This window comes from Epinephelus lanceolatus, chromosome 7 (genome assembly GCF_041903045.1).
Source record: "Epinephelus lanceolatus isolate andai-2023 chromosome 7, ASM4190304v1, whole genome shotgun sequence".
Lineage (NCBI taxonomy): Eukaryota > Metazoa > Chordata > Actinopteri > Perciformes > Serranidae > Epinephelus > Epinephelus lanceolatus.
The window spans coordinates 10,038,683-10,051,644 of NC_135740.1; the positions used below are offsets into that span (position 1 = coordinate 10,038,683).

A 12,962-nucleotide genomic window follows, 5' to 3' on the forward strand; every position below is an offset into this window, starting at 1 on the left:
GCTTCAGTGCTCTTTTGCACAACGTGCAGTACGCCTCGGTGTCATCGTCAGGAATACGTTTGAGCCAGTCTGCAAAATCCTGTCGTTCGAGCCAGCAATTATTAAATCTGCACTTGCCCATTTCTTGTGTTTTGTCCAGCTGCCATTTGTCTCGACGACTACGCACTTCCACTTCACATCTGTAGTTTTATTGTGCATTCCGCTAACAGTGAGTTCCACTAACAGAACTACAAGGACCATAAGCCACCGTAACAAAAAAAACTGAATGGCGTGGGTAATGGACGGGAAATGGACACAAGAATAATAATTTTTACATTTATCCTACATCGATATTTTGCACTGTAACCTAGGTCTTAAATTACCCAAATGAGATTTTAGACTTACAGTGCAAAATATCTCTGTATTTTAGACTTTTTTAGGCCTAAAATTGAAAATGTCTATTTTTAGACTTTTTTAGACTCCGTGGACACCCTGTAAATGATGCCACCAAACTTTAATTGCCTTTATGAATGATAAACATGTTGAGTTATGCTACCTTAACATGTCCAACAAAACTAACAAAAGAGTGGGAGTAATGTCAGCCAGGCACAATAGCAGAAAATTTGGCTTATTATTGTTGGAAAAACACAGGTGTTAGTAACAACATTTACAATGTCTCTATTCCATTCAAGCATCTCAGTAAGCCATGACAGAGCCACAGTGAGTCAGCATGAACAATACACAGACCCTGAAACAAAAGCAGCTGAAGCAGCTAAATGAAATCAGTCATAATTCATGTTATTATTTACACCTGTGTTTTCTGTGAAAAAAGTCTTTTTGTACATAAGAATCATAATCAAGTCTAATCAGGCAATTAGCGAGAGCATCTGTGTGTGTGAGCGACAGGTGTGTAGAGCCTGCTTATTCACAGCAAATGGGTAAGAGTGTACATGTAATCTTACTGACGTGTAGATGGATCAAGAACAGAGACACTGTGCAGTGTCCTGTAGATGTGTTTAACCTGAAGACATTGCCAGCAAATCAATGTCTTATTTTCAGCTTTTTCACAATGTTTGATTTTAATCCCATTGCATCAAGAATTTAAGAAGTTCATTCTGACATACTTTGATGCATTCTGATTGGTCTGTTGTCAGATTGTGACATAAAACAGCTCAGTTAAAAAGCAATCGATCCAATGAGTGTCACATGGGGGCAAACAATTAGCCAATCAGCACGATGGGCAGGACTAATGCCGGAAAGTGTTGTCAAGCTGTGTGCTTGCCTGGGTCCAGACATCTGAATGCATCCACTCCACCGAACTGAATGACTACATAGATGGCATGTCTTGTCAATATCGTCCAACATTGTAGTTTGTTTTTAATTTGCTCCGCTTCACTCTCAAAACCACAGCAAAACCATTATGTTGGCATTGGTACGCATTAATGTGGATCTAAAATGACATCAAATTTAGGCTGCTTTGTAGGTCTCAGTGACTGGGTAGGGAAAACTGAATCTCCCTCCTCCACAGAAATCAGTTAGAGTGGAGGCTACGTCAGACTTAAGATAGAAACACAGTGTAATGAGTTGACAGTTAAGCCTTTGTTTAAATATTGAAGGAGCTCTGTTGATTTAAATTATCTTCTATTCTGTATCCCCCATCCTCAGTAAAATAACACTGGGTTTGCAATTAGTGTAATTATACTAAATTAAACCAAGAACAAAATGTCTGAAAAGCAAAGGGATGATTACAACTCACCAAATCAGTGTGTTCTACCTCATGATTGACAGATACACTTGATGAACACTTACAATGTAATTTGGTTGTTGCCATGACAGGGTCTGTCTGTATCAGCAGTGAGAGACTGACTGATGTCAAGTCACCTCAGTCTGTTTTATTCTATCACTAATTATAGACACAGTTGGCCAGTGCCGTCACAAATGAGTCAGCATGTTTGATGCACAGTAGCTGGTTGTTACCATATCTGGCTGATGATGTCACAGCTTTCTTCTAATCTGCTTGTCTTGGTCCAATCACAATGGGAAATCACAATGTTTCCATGTTGGGTATTTGATTAAATGGAATACTCCTCCAGCTTTGGCCTGTCATGACTGCTACACCAGAGATGCTATACAGCATGAACAGAGCAAACCTAACTAGCATTGTTTAGCTAACAAACAGCAACTGAAACACTGCCAAACACAACATCTATGCAGGCTGCGTCGGAAAAGCACCATGTTAGGAGAGCAACCACTTCAATCCTCCATCTGTGTCTACACAAGATACATTCAGGCACAATCCTGAGTGTGGGTCACCTGTGCTTTGACAACGCTCAAAGCCCAACACACACAATTACTGTAAAAATATGCTTTGGTGGTTAGGTGTGCATAGAGCAAGCAAAATGCAGGCTGTTGCAAGATTTGTGTCGACAGCTTGATTGATTGTGTCTCGTCAGACACATGAGACAGACAACTGAAAAATGCTTCTAAAACACCTCCTGTGAAGACAAGCTTTAAAACTTCAGGTTGAACTCTCAGTTTTGAAGTTATGCTCTCCAAAAGCTGAGGCAAATACAGGAACTAAGCTGTAATAAGCTAATAAGACTATATTTGCTCAGTTCATGGGGTGTACTTAACTGAAATAAGTTGTGTATAAAGCCAGATGTCACCAAGCAGGTACCAATATGTGGACTGTTTGTTCCAACCTTTATTTTTTTTCTCATATACACATCCCATACATGGCAGTACAGAAGAAATTGGTGTGAGACAGTGAAGACATTTTTCAGAGCCTCTCAAACACTTCCAAATGACTATTTTCACAATTTGAGCCTATTGGTTCCAATAAAAGATATAAAGTCTCACAAAATCTTGTCAATAAAACATAGTATTGAATTCCTGCCATTCATGTGTGTGGGGGAGTCGCTGACTCATGCTTTATGCGCCCCAAAATACAAATGCCAGAAGACTGTGCCTCCAGTTGTCTAAATACATCCATAGCAAAAAACTGGGTAGTAGTAAACAATAAAGAAAAGACACCACCTACAGAAAGTCAAGCTGGTAACATGATCTAGTACTCCCAAGCTGTTTGATGAAAAAACACTGCATTTGAAGAAAAAATAAAAAAGTATTCAGCACAAAGACACTCTTTTACATATTAAAACAAAACAGTCTGTTAAATAAAATCTCAAAGGAATATTTCACACCCCCAAATGACCATTTGTTACTCACCTCATGTTACGTTGAAGTTGTGAAGAAAACCTTGTTTTCCTCTAACGTCCCCTCTAGTGAATGAAGAATCCGAACACAGAGAATGTTTTTGATGAATGAAAGTCAGAGGTGACCATATTTAACAACAGGAAAACGATATTAAAACATCTGTTTACAAACTCTTACACAACTCATGCAGTATGTAAGTCTCATTTATCCAGTTGTATGCTCAGTGCTCTCCTCACAGACAGCCCTTTGTGACAAGGAACCGAACAGAAAGTGAAACTTTTGATTTATGATCTTTTCAAAGCCAGACTTCACTGACACAAACAGCAATTTTACCTGGCTGAACACAGAAGCTCCTGGTCTACCGCTGCCTCAATCACTTTATTTGTTTGTGTTATTGTCTGACTTTGCTGTTTCAAAAGGTTAGTTCAGATTCACATGTTGTGTGGGAGTTTGTAAACAGCTGTTTTGATATTGTTTCGCTGTTGTTAAATGTGGTCACCTATGACTTCAATTCATGAAGAATTCTCTCAGTGTTTGGAAGCTTCACTGATGGGAGCCATGCAAAAAAAAAAAAAAAAAAAAAAAAAATTCAGGGTGAGAAACCGATATACAAATGGGGGGGAGTAGTCTTTTAATGAGCCCAAAATGTCTCCTCAGAAAATCAACTTCCAAAAACTAGTGTGAATGTTTTACTTTTTTTCTATGAGACTGTTAACACATTTGGAATACATTTTAAATTGTCTAACATTTGGTGTCATGGTGCCTCTACTCTGTCTACAGTCTTAAATGAGACAAAAACAATTAGAGAGACTTGACGGGTGGGGAGGAAGAGCGCGAAGAAGAAAAAGAACGAGACAAAGGTAGTGAGAGGTACTTGTAATTGTCTATAATTAATTGGCGACACATTAATCACATTCTCATCTAAGCTAATGTCTCACTCCATGGACCTAGACAATGGGCAAGGTGGGAGGATGGCAGTGTACTGTATGTGTGTGTGTGTGTGTGTCAGGAGCAAACAGGGTGTTGTGTAGCAGCGGTTAATGAAATGGGTGGTTATCAAGGCAAACAGGCTTCATTAAGTCCAGTGTAATGACCTGTGTCACATTTCATATCATCCTCACTCCGTCTCTCTTGGCTCTCTTTCCTTTCTGTCTCTCTTCTTTCTGTCCTTTCCCTTAACATAGAGCACTTAAAGGGCTATCACACTGAAATTACCCTTTAGCTGTATAGCCATAGTGCTGCATTTTATAGTTTGCAGTCCTCCGCAGCCAGAATTCATGTCCTTGTGTCAGTGGGATAATGCTTCTTTCACTCTGTGCTGATTTATTACTAAGTGCTTGTCAGCCTTTTTGTGCTGTTCAAAAGTACAAGAGAAGACACTTAACATAATCTCAATTAGGTGTGTCAACAAGCACAAGTATATCTGTGAAATGTGTCAACACAAGCATCAAATGTTGGAGGTAATACCGCTGTTGGCGTGTCAAATAAAATAATAAGGCTACGATTCTAAGTGGACTAAAAGGTCTCTTATAAAACGGATACTTGATTATGATTGGCTGAGCTGCTTTTGAAGCTGTTGTAAAATACTCTATAAACACCCAGCTGTGACCGCGTTAGGTGTTACTGTGCCAATTAACTATTGTTTTAAAATGTCAGATTATTTTGTAAATTTTGATTTGCTATATGGGCTAAATGGGGTTAAATGGTGGAAAGAGATGGACAGGATAGAGGAGGAAGATAAAAAAAAAGAAAAGAGAAATGCTGAAGTTAATGAGAGAAATTGAAGAGCTGGGAAAGGCAAGAAAGAAACAAAGCCAGTACATCAGTGATCCACCTATCAGCCTATCCTGGTGTCCACTGAAAGGTCCTGAGCTCTAGAGGAGTGAATAATCTTAAAGTGTTACATGGAACAAACAACGCATAAAGTCTTTTGGTGGCAAAAAAAAAGTATGAGCTTACCACACTGAATGGCAATATATTTTTATTATTATGAAATACTGCTTGTTGTGCGCAAAGTTGGCAATTTCATGCATGCAGAGTGTCCCTTTGGGAAGCATGAGCCCAGTGTGACCGGATATGACAGGATAAGCAATTTAGAGAATGGATGGATTTTAAAAGAACTTTTTAAGCTGAATATGTTAATGTGAAGGGGTTACTTGTAGTGATGAGGCCAAAGACACAGAGTTCACCTGACACTTCTGTCTTCCTCACTTTTATGGCAAAATTCAGGGTCTTTTGGTTCAGTTTTTGGTCTTCTAAACCGTTTTACTTTTTTGGTACACCCTCACCACTCTCTTCAACATCCTTCCACTTGCAGTGAATCAGCGTGAAGCACCTACAATACCTCAACCTGTCCATCACCAAATGGCTAAAAGACAACGTTAGTGATTAAGTCGTTAACATTTTAGGATTTAGCAGCTAAAGAGACAGATATTTTCCTCAGGAGTTAGTGGAGTCCAAAAGAGAGCTATAAGGGAAGCGTTCATGTTACATCAGTTGAATAGAATGCTAAAAGATTTCATTGTTGCCATTGCCATTTCCATTGAGCCAAAACTGATATAAAGCAGGGACATTCTCCTGTCGCCACACTGTAAATCTGTGCTAAATTTATGCTCTTATGCCTATTTTGGAAGTGTGAATGGTGCTTTCTGTGGTTGGCTTTGGACACTGGTGGTGTGTGGCTACGAATCACTAGACGGGATGAGGAATTTAGCTGCTAGATAGCTAGGTCGAGGTTTTCAAATATAAACATCAGTAAACATTAAGAAGAAGGTGGGCACCAGCTAAACTAGCATCCTACATACCATTGTACAGAAGTTGGAAAATAAACTGGATGACCTCTGTGCCACATCAGCTTTCTACGGGATACCAGGAACTGTAATATCCATTGATTCACCAAAACTTCGCGGAATCCTGGACAGCACCTTTCAACCAGGTGACTCATTTTCCATGTGCAGATCTGACAGAGTAGAGGAGGCAAGAGAAGGAGAGGAGGCATGTGCTTTATGGTGAATAAGGACTGGTGTGATGGTGGGAATGTGAGGCGCTGTCCTGTTCCTGCTGTGGATCACTGCGAAACGTTGTTCAGGGTGTTTGGGAGGAGCGACCACAAGGCTGTCTTGTTGAGGTAGGGAGGTGTGAACAATTATCATTATCATTTCACAACCAGAAACCACAGATCACCAGAACCATCTGGAAAAATGGATAATTATAAAGCAGCAGCCAACAATATAAGAAGACACAAAAAGGACTACACTAAAGTGCACAAGTTACAAGGAGCTGATGGGATCACATTTTACTGGAATGGTACCTGGTATAATTCCATGACAAATAAATGATTGATTGATTGATTGAAGTGGCAAAATAAAAATAAATCCATTAATGCAGCTTTAACTGTAAAGTGTGAGGTCCTAACTACAAAATATTTTGAAAATGTGTGTTCTGATAACTATGTATTCATTACTATATCTCCTCACTCTTGAGGCAAAGGTCAATAAAAAGATGAACCCCAAAAATACCTTGGCATCCTGACTGATGATTCCTTTTAAGCCACATATACAGTGCCTGGTGAAAAACTGAGGCTTCATATTTTTTAAATATATGCATGCCACTGCTCAGGCATTGCATATGATTGATACAGCCTACCAGACTTCCCTGAGATTCACTGCAAACTGTAAAGCCTTGACTCACCACTGTGAGCTTTTCTGGGGTAGGATGACCTGCTGTGGCAATCTGCAGGCACACACACTGATAGAATTTCAAATATTATATATATATATATTATATATATATAATATATATAGCAAATCTTGGGCTGCTTAGTCAATGTATCGTCATAAAACAGTTTATATGAAATCCTACAAATTAGCACCCCACGGATGACTTTATGTCCTTAATGTAAAGTTACATCACTAACATAAAGTTAAAGAAGTTTAGGCAAGTGAAGTTACCATGGTGAGGTTTGGGGAGAAGAAACTAGGTGAGGACGCACCTTAAAATGACTCAAAGTTCACTCAGAGTTCTCACGGGTATCCTGGGGAAAGTCCTGTGTTTTGTGACCCTCCCATCCACCACCGCAACCTGCCTCTTCACTGGACCACTTTCTTGTTTACTCCCATCAGTGCATTGGTCATGTGACTGCAGCCTTCCAAAATGTGTGGGTTATGCACAAATTACTGGCTAATGATTAGGTGGGAAACAGTATATACCAATTTGGGTACCTTACTTTTTATAGGAAAACATACAAGCAGTGCATGAGAACAGCCTGGGGAAATAGTATTTGTCGTCACAGGACAAGTATTTGTTGTCTCTACTAAAAGGTTGTACAGACAGTGGGAAAAGACTTTTTATGTATTCTGACCTATCAAACTGTAATTCATTGCAAAGTGATTAAAAACTTAATGATTTGACTTCATTAAATGCTTTTAAATCCAGTTTGAAAGACCTAGAGACAGAATCATTAGGAAATCTGTGCTCAAAGTGAAATTCTTGAGTGCGTGGCTTCTACTGCACTTTGTTCATTGACATGTTTTATATTGTAGTACTTTCTGTTCTGTGTCTGTTTATATGTACTTGTCTTTACCTTTTGCTGCTGTGTATCTTGGCCATGACTCCCTTAAAAAGAGATCCTTAATCTCAGAGGGACCTACAAAAATAAAGCTCCCATGTGGTAGCAGTGAGATGTCATCCTGCTCTGTCTCTGATATGACGTGAATGTAGCAAAGTTACTTCTTAGTGGAAGTTTAGAGTAAGGGGTTGCAAAAAGTTGAACCAGCACTGATGAGTCCAACTTAGTCTGTGTTCACACCATTCTGTTTTCACAAGTAAAACACTAATGTTTCAACAAATCATCTTACCCCAAAAATGTCCTGTACTGCTGTAAGATACTAGTGAACTAATCTTCTTTTATAGTCGCCTGAAGCCGCAATGTAAACAAGTAAAATTATCCTATTGGCAGTTACAAACATGGGAGAAAACATTGCCAGGGGCCCAGATAAAATAAAGCACAGGTGAAATATTTCAGTGAATCACACAGAGAGGAAGGAGGCAGATGGATCGGTAGAGAAAGGAATGACATTAAAATTCAAAGCAGAAGCAGAAAGTAGTGAAGTCACTGTAGGTCAGACTGTCTGGCCAAATCAGACCTGATGCACACAATCACACACGCAGACACATACATTAGGGCACACAAAGTGATCCAACACACACACACACACACACACACACACAAAATAAAGTGCAATATGATGAATTTGTCTGGCTGAAGTGAAAATAACCTTCTCAGAAAGATTCCCCTGTCCTATCTCCCTTGTTACAAAGATACAAATGACTCTCAGTCAGATCAGGTCCCACACTAAAGATATTCAGGGCGCTAAAAGGTTACACTGACATGCTTTATAATACATTTTGTTTCAATTCTGTTGCTCTGTTCCCTCTCTTCTCTCCCATCTGTATTTATCTCGTTCTCTGTTGCTCTCCATTATGTTTTTCCAACACCTACTTCTACATTTTTCTCTGTTTAACGTTCCCATCACACCTCTTTTTTTCCCTCCTCCTCCTCTGTGCTGTTTTCCAATGAACTGCAAGCAACACACAGCGATGTCACACACCGATCCTGAGTCACCAACTGCTGTTCCAATGCTCTTGAGCAAAGCACTTAACCTTTAATTGCTTAAATGTAGCTGTTCATTGACCAATAGTGACTGCGTTGAAGCAAATTTGTGTTTAGAATGAACCAGCAGACTCAGCAAACCTTTTGAGGAGGAAGAAAACCCTTCAATAATCAGATAATTGAATTGTTATCTGCTCAGTGACTTTTAATTATTGTGATAAAAATAAATGAGTGTGTATGAATAGATATTATTAGAAGGATGGGGAGAGAGTGTGTGGCAGAGAGAAAAAGCACTGAATCATGAGACACCAACATGTTTTTTACACATATGACACAAGAGGGGTAAAGACTGCCTTTTGTTTGGGGCCCTAAATCACACGGCCACACACATATATCCATACACACGCATATACATTAAAAGGTCCCTCCAAGATTTTGCAGGCTATTTCGTGATAGTTGTGGCCTTAACTGTCTAATTTCACAGCAGGTTTTCTAAAACATTAAAATGCATGTTGCAATATTTTAAGCGTTTTTAAGCAATGACATTGTGGGAGTGAATTAAAATTGCAAATTTGAAGCCTATTATTTTGAGCATTCAATGTTTCCAACAGAATTAAAAATCTATTTGTGATGGGGGTTGGATGGGAGGGGGGGCAGCAAAAGCTGATGGTGCCGTTTGAAGCAGCGCTGAAGGACCATCTCTGTGAGCTGCTCTCCTGCTTTCTCTGCCCAGTTAGCACAAGCTAACACAGCAGCAATGACATCCGACAACAAGCCGTTAAACAGTCCCAACAGTCTCACACCAACACTGAAATGATTCAAATCTGTCATTATCAAACCCATTAAAAACACTGCTAATTTTAGCAGTATGATGCTAACACTTAGCTCTGTCACTGTGTGTGTACCCATTTACAAAGTCAAATTTGTGGCAAAATTGCAAGATTCCACAGAATTCACAGGGATTGGCTAACTGTTGCAATCTCAACATTGCAACATCCTGAAGGGACTGATTAGAACACATCTACAATCACAATTATTATCATAAATACATCCTGCTGAGACGCTGAAGCAAACCATAGTCAAGTTCACACCCAATTTTAAACAAATTTGAACCAAATCCATGCATTTCACTATTTGTCTGTTTCCATTTTGCACAATTTGCTTTTTTTGACACACCAACTTGTCAACCTCATCCAAACTTAAAAAATCTTTTGAAATATTTTCAGTGTCTGGTGTTTTCAGTTTGTTTCATGCACAGATTGAAAGTGTGCATTAAAAAGCGGTTGGAAAAACAATTTTGACTTTGGCAGTTTATCTTTCACTTCAAAAGAGATTGGAAATGTTTGTTTCTTAGGATAGAAATTACAACACTTAAAGGTTAAATGCATTCATTTTTCTATTTTACAAAGTTTTAATGTAAACCATAAAGACAGCAGCATGTATAAAAGGCATTATCAATAAAAGTAAGGACTATATAGATGATAAACATAACTATGGCCAGAAAAAAACAAACTGGTACCTCTAATACCATCAAAACCCAAAGCCTTTGGGTGGCTTTGAGAGGAGGTAGAAAGAAAGATTGTTTCCAAAGACACAAATACAAACAGTGAGAAAAAGAGACAAGATGTTGTTTTCAAACCCCCAAGAAGACACAAACAGCTTGTTAAAGCTGTGTTGAAAGAAGGAAATGGGAGATCAAAGCAAGAGTTGTCAGAAACGAGAGGAGAGCCGAGTTGTGCTGAAGCAACATATCCCTACTCCTAGTCTCGCTCACGAGACCTTTCTCAAGAAAAGAAAGGTCTGGCTGGGCCGACTCTCACTTTAAGATTGGAGAAAAAAACAAACAAACAAAAATATTGCCTACAGGACGCAAACCATGGCAGAAAAATGGCTACATCCCCGCAAGATCATTGCAAAAGTTAGTAAAGGACGTGTTGAAAACGGTTGAAAACTGCTACACAACCGGAGGTGGTAGGGCGGGACTTCAGCAGGTGGCTTGTTCCACCCAATGAGAGGCTGATCTATGCAGTGAACTTCCGCCCACTCTACCCTACTCCCAACTCGTCATATACCAACGCTTGGTAAGTGGCTTTGACAAACCATGGCACTGAAGGTACCTCTTTAGCTTCAGTTTCGGACGTGTCAGGGATGGCATGTCAGTTTCCCCTAGTTATATGCATAAAGTATCTTTAAAAAATAAAATGAACAAATTCATTAATAAAAATAAACTTCCAACATTGGTTTACTTTGGTTTTAGGTTTACTTTCTTAGGATTAGACAAAAAACAATGTGGTTAGGTTCAGAAAAAGTTGTAAACTCAAGTATATAGTTAAAATATGTCAAGATTTACTTTTCATTTACACACAGTGGTCTCCTGTGTGAAAGTCCTGTGTTTGATTGACACATCCATCCACCCCAACCTCCGGGTTATGCAGACTTGTTTGCTCTTAATACTAGATAAGTTGCTCTGAGCATCTAATAATTAGATGACTGGGTAATTAGCATATAGATGCTAAACAGTGCTTCGGTGTGTGTGTATAAAACACAGAGGTCAACTGACCAGGTATTGGTATTTGACAAATTGAAGTGAGAATGGAATGGCTTAAGATAGAGAGAGTGTAAAAAAGGAAGAAGTAACGCAATAAAAGACAAAGAAAGATGGAAAGAAAAAGACAGTAAGTATGACACAGGAGAAAAGCGATGAGCAGGACTTGAGCGTATCAGAAGGAGGAGAAAATCTGAAAAAAAGACAGTAAAATTGGAGATGTTAGAGGAAAATGGGAAAAGAGGAGAGAGAAGAAGAGAGGAAGAATATAAATCAAAACAGTAGAAAAGTGGAGGATGTGCTGTCCATTTGAATAACAATGAGGAGGAGCATTAAAATACATTACAAGGACTTGCTCTAGTTTAGTAGTAATAGGTCTGTACTGAAAATATTCAGGGAAAAAAAATAATTTAATCTCTGTCCACCTCCCCTTTTTTAATGGGGGATTCATTCTGGGTTGTGGATAATGGATTTCAGAAAAAAATACTCTGAATCACTGTTTGGAAGACTGTTAGGGATTTAATAATAGGGCATTTGGTTTATGATTACACTTAATGGATAGAAAAGATGCTACAGTGGTTAATAGAAGCAATGCATGAGCTGGGCCTGGCAAGGACTCCCTGTTTGCTTGAGTGTAATCCACCTGCGTACTGGTAATTATCACCGCATACACTCACTTAATAATAAGAATACAAGTTATTTTATACATAGAGACAGAGTGTTCCCGTTTCTACCCAAACAGGCCCTGAGGGGAGGCAGACGATGGCCCTATTCACAGCTGACTTTCTGACTTTTCATAGCAGGGAAAGCACAGGTGTTACTAATAACATTAATGCTGGCTCTGTTTTATTTAGGTGTCCCAGTAAGCCATGACGGTGATCCGGCCCTGGAACCGGAACACCTGAATGGAATGCAGCAATAATTAATGTTATTAATTACACCCGTCAACATATCTGCAGTAGAAAATACTGATATGCTTTTACCTAGCCCCCAGTAAATTAGTTAGTAAATGATCTGTCATCACCGTACAGTCCTAATGTATTGTCAGGAGACAGGACCAGTCAGACAGAGCACTGGCCAATGAACTCACTTCGAGGCTGTTTTCATAAACAAGATATCCCATTCAGGGATGAATTGGAACATAAATCCATCTGAACCCTTCTTCTGAAGCTGTCCCATAAATCTCTATGACGTGAATTAACTATTTGGTATGATTATGACTCATGAGGTTTTAAAGGCTGATCCTCTTATCGTAAAGTTTGAACATAATTTAAAGGAATAGTTCAATATTTTGGAAAATGCAGTTATTGGCAAAGATGAGATGTAAATCAAATAAGTCCAAGCTGGAGTCAGGACATGGTAGCTTAGCAAAAAGACTGGAAGCAGAAGAAAGAAGCTAGTGCTGCAGTGCTCTGATTGTCTCTTTCTCTTGTTTCACTGGGTGCAAGTGTCATAGTTTGTTAAAATATCTTGACCTCAACATGATGGCTGCATGGTCGCTCATCCCAAACAAAGGCATGCCACTCTGCAGCCGCCTCTGAACAGCAAGTTTCTTCCACTTGTGGTGCAGGGGGAGCAGGAACAGAACAGCACCTCACAGTCCTACTGTCACAC

At 39.2% G+C, this 12,962-nt stretch overlaps 1 protein-coding gene across 3 annotated transcripts in view; it reads right to left on the bottom strand.

Annotated features, from left to right (window-relative positions):
• il1rapl2 (interleukin 1 receptor accessory protein-like 2) overlaps positions 1 to 12,962 on the bottom strand; it is a 633,588-nt gene that overhangs the window by 183,228 nt on the left and 437,398 nt on the right. The window lies entirely within an intron of this gene.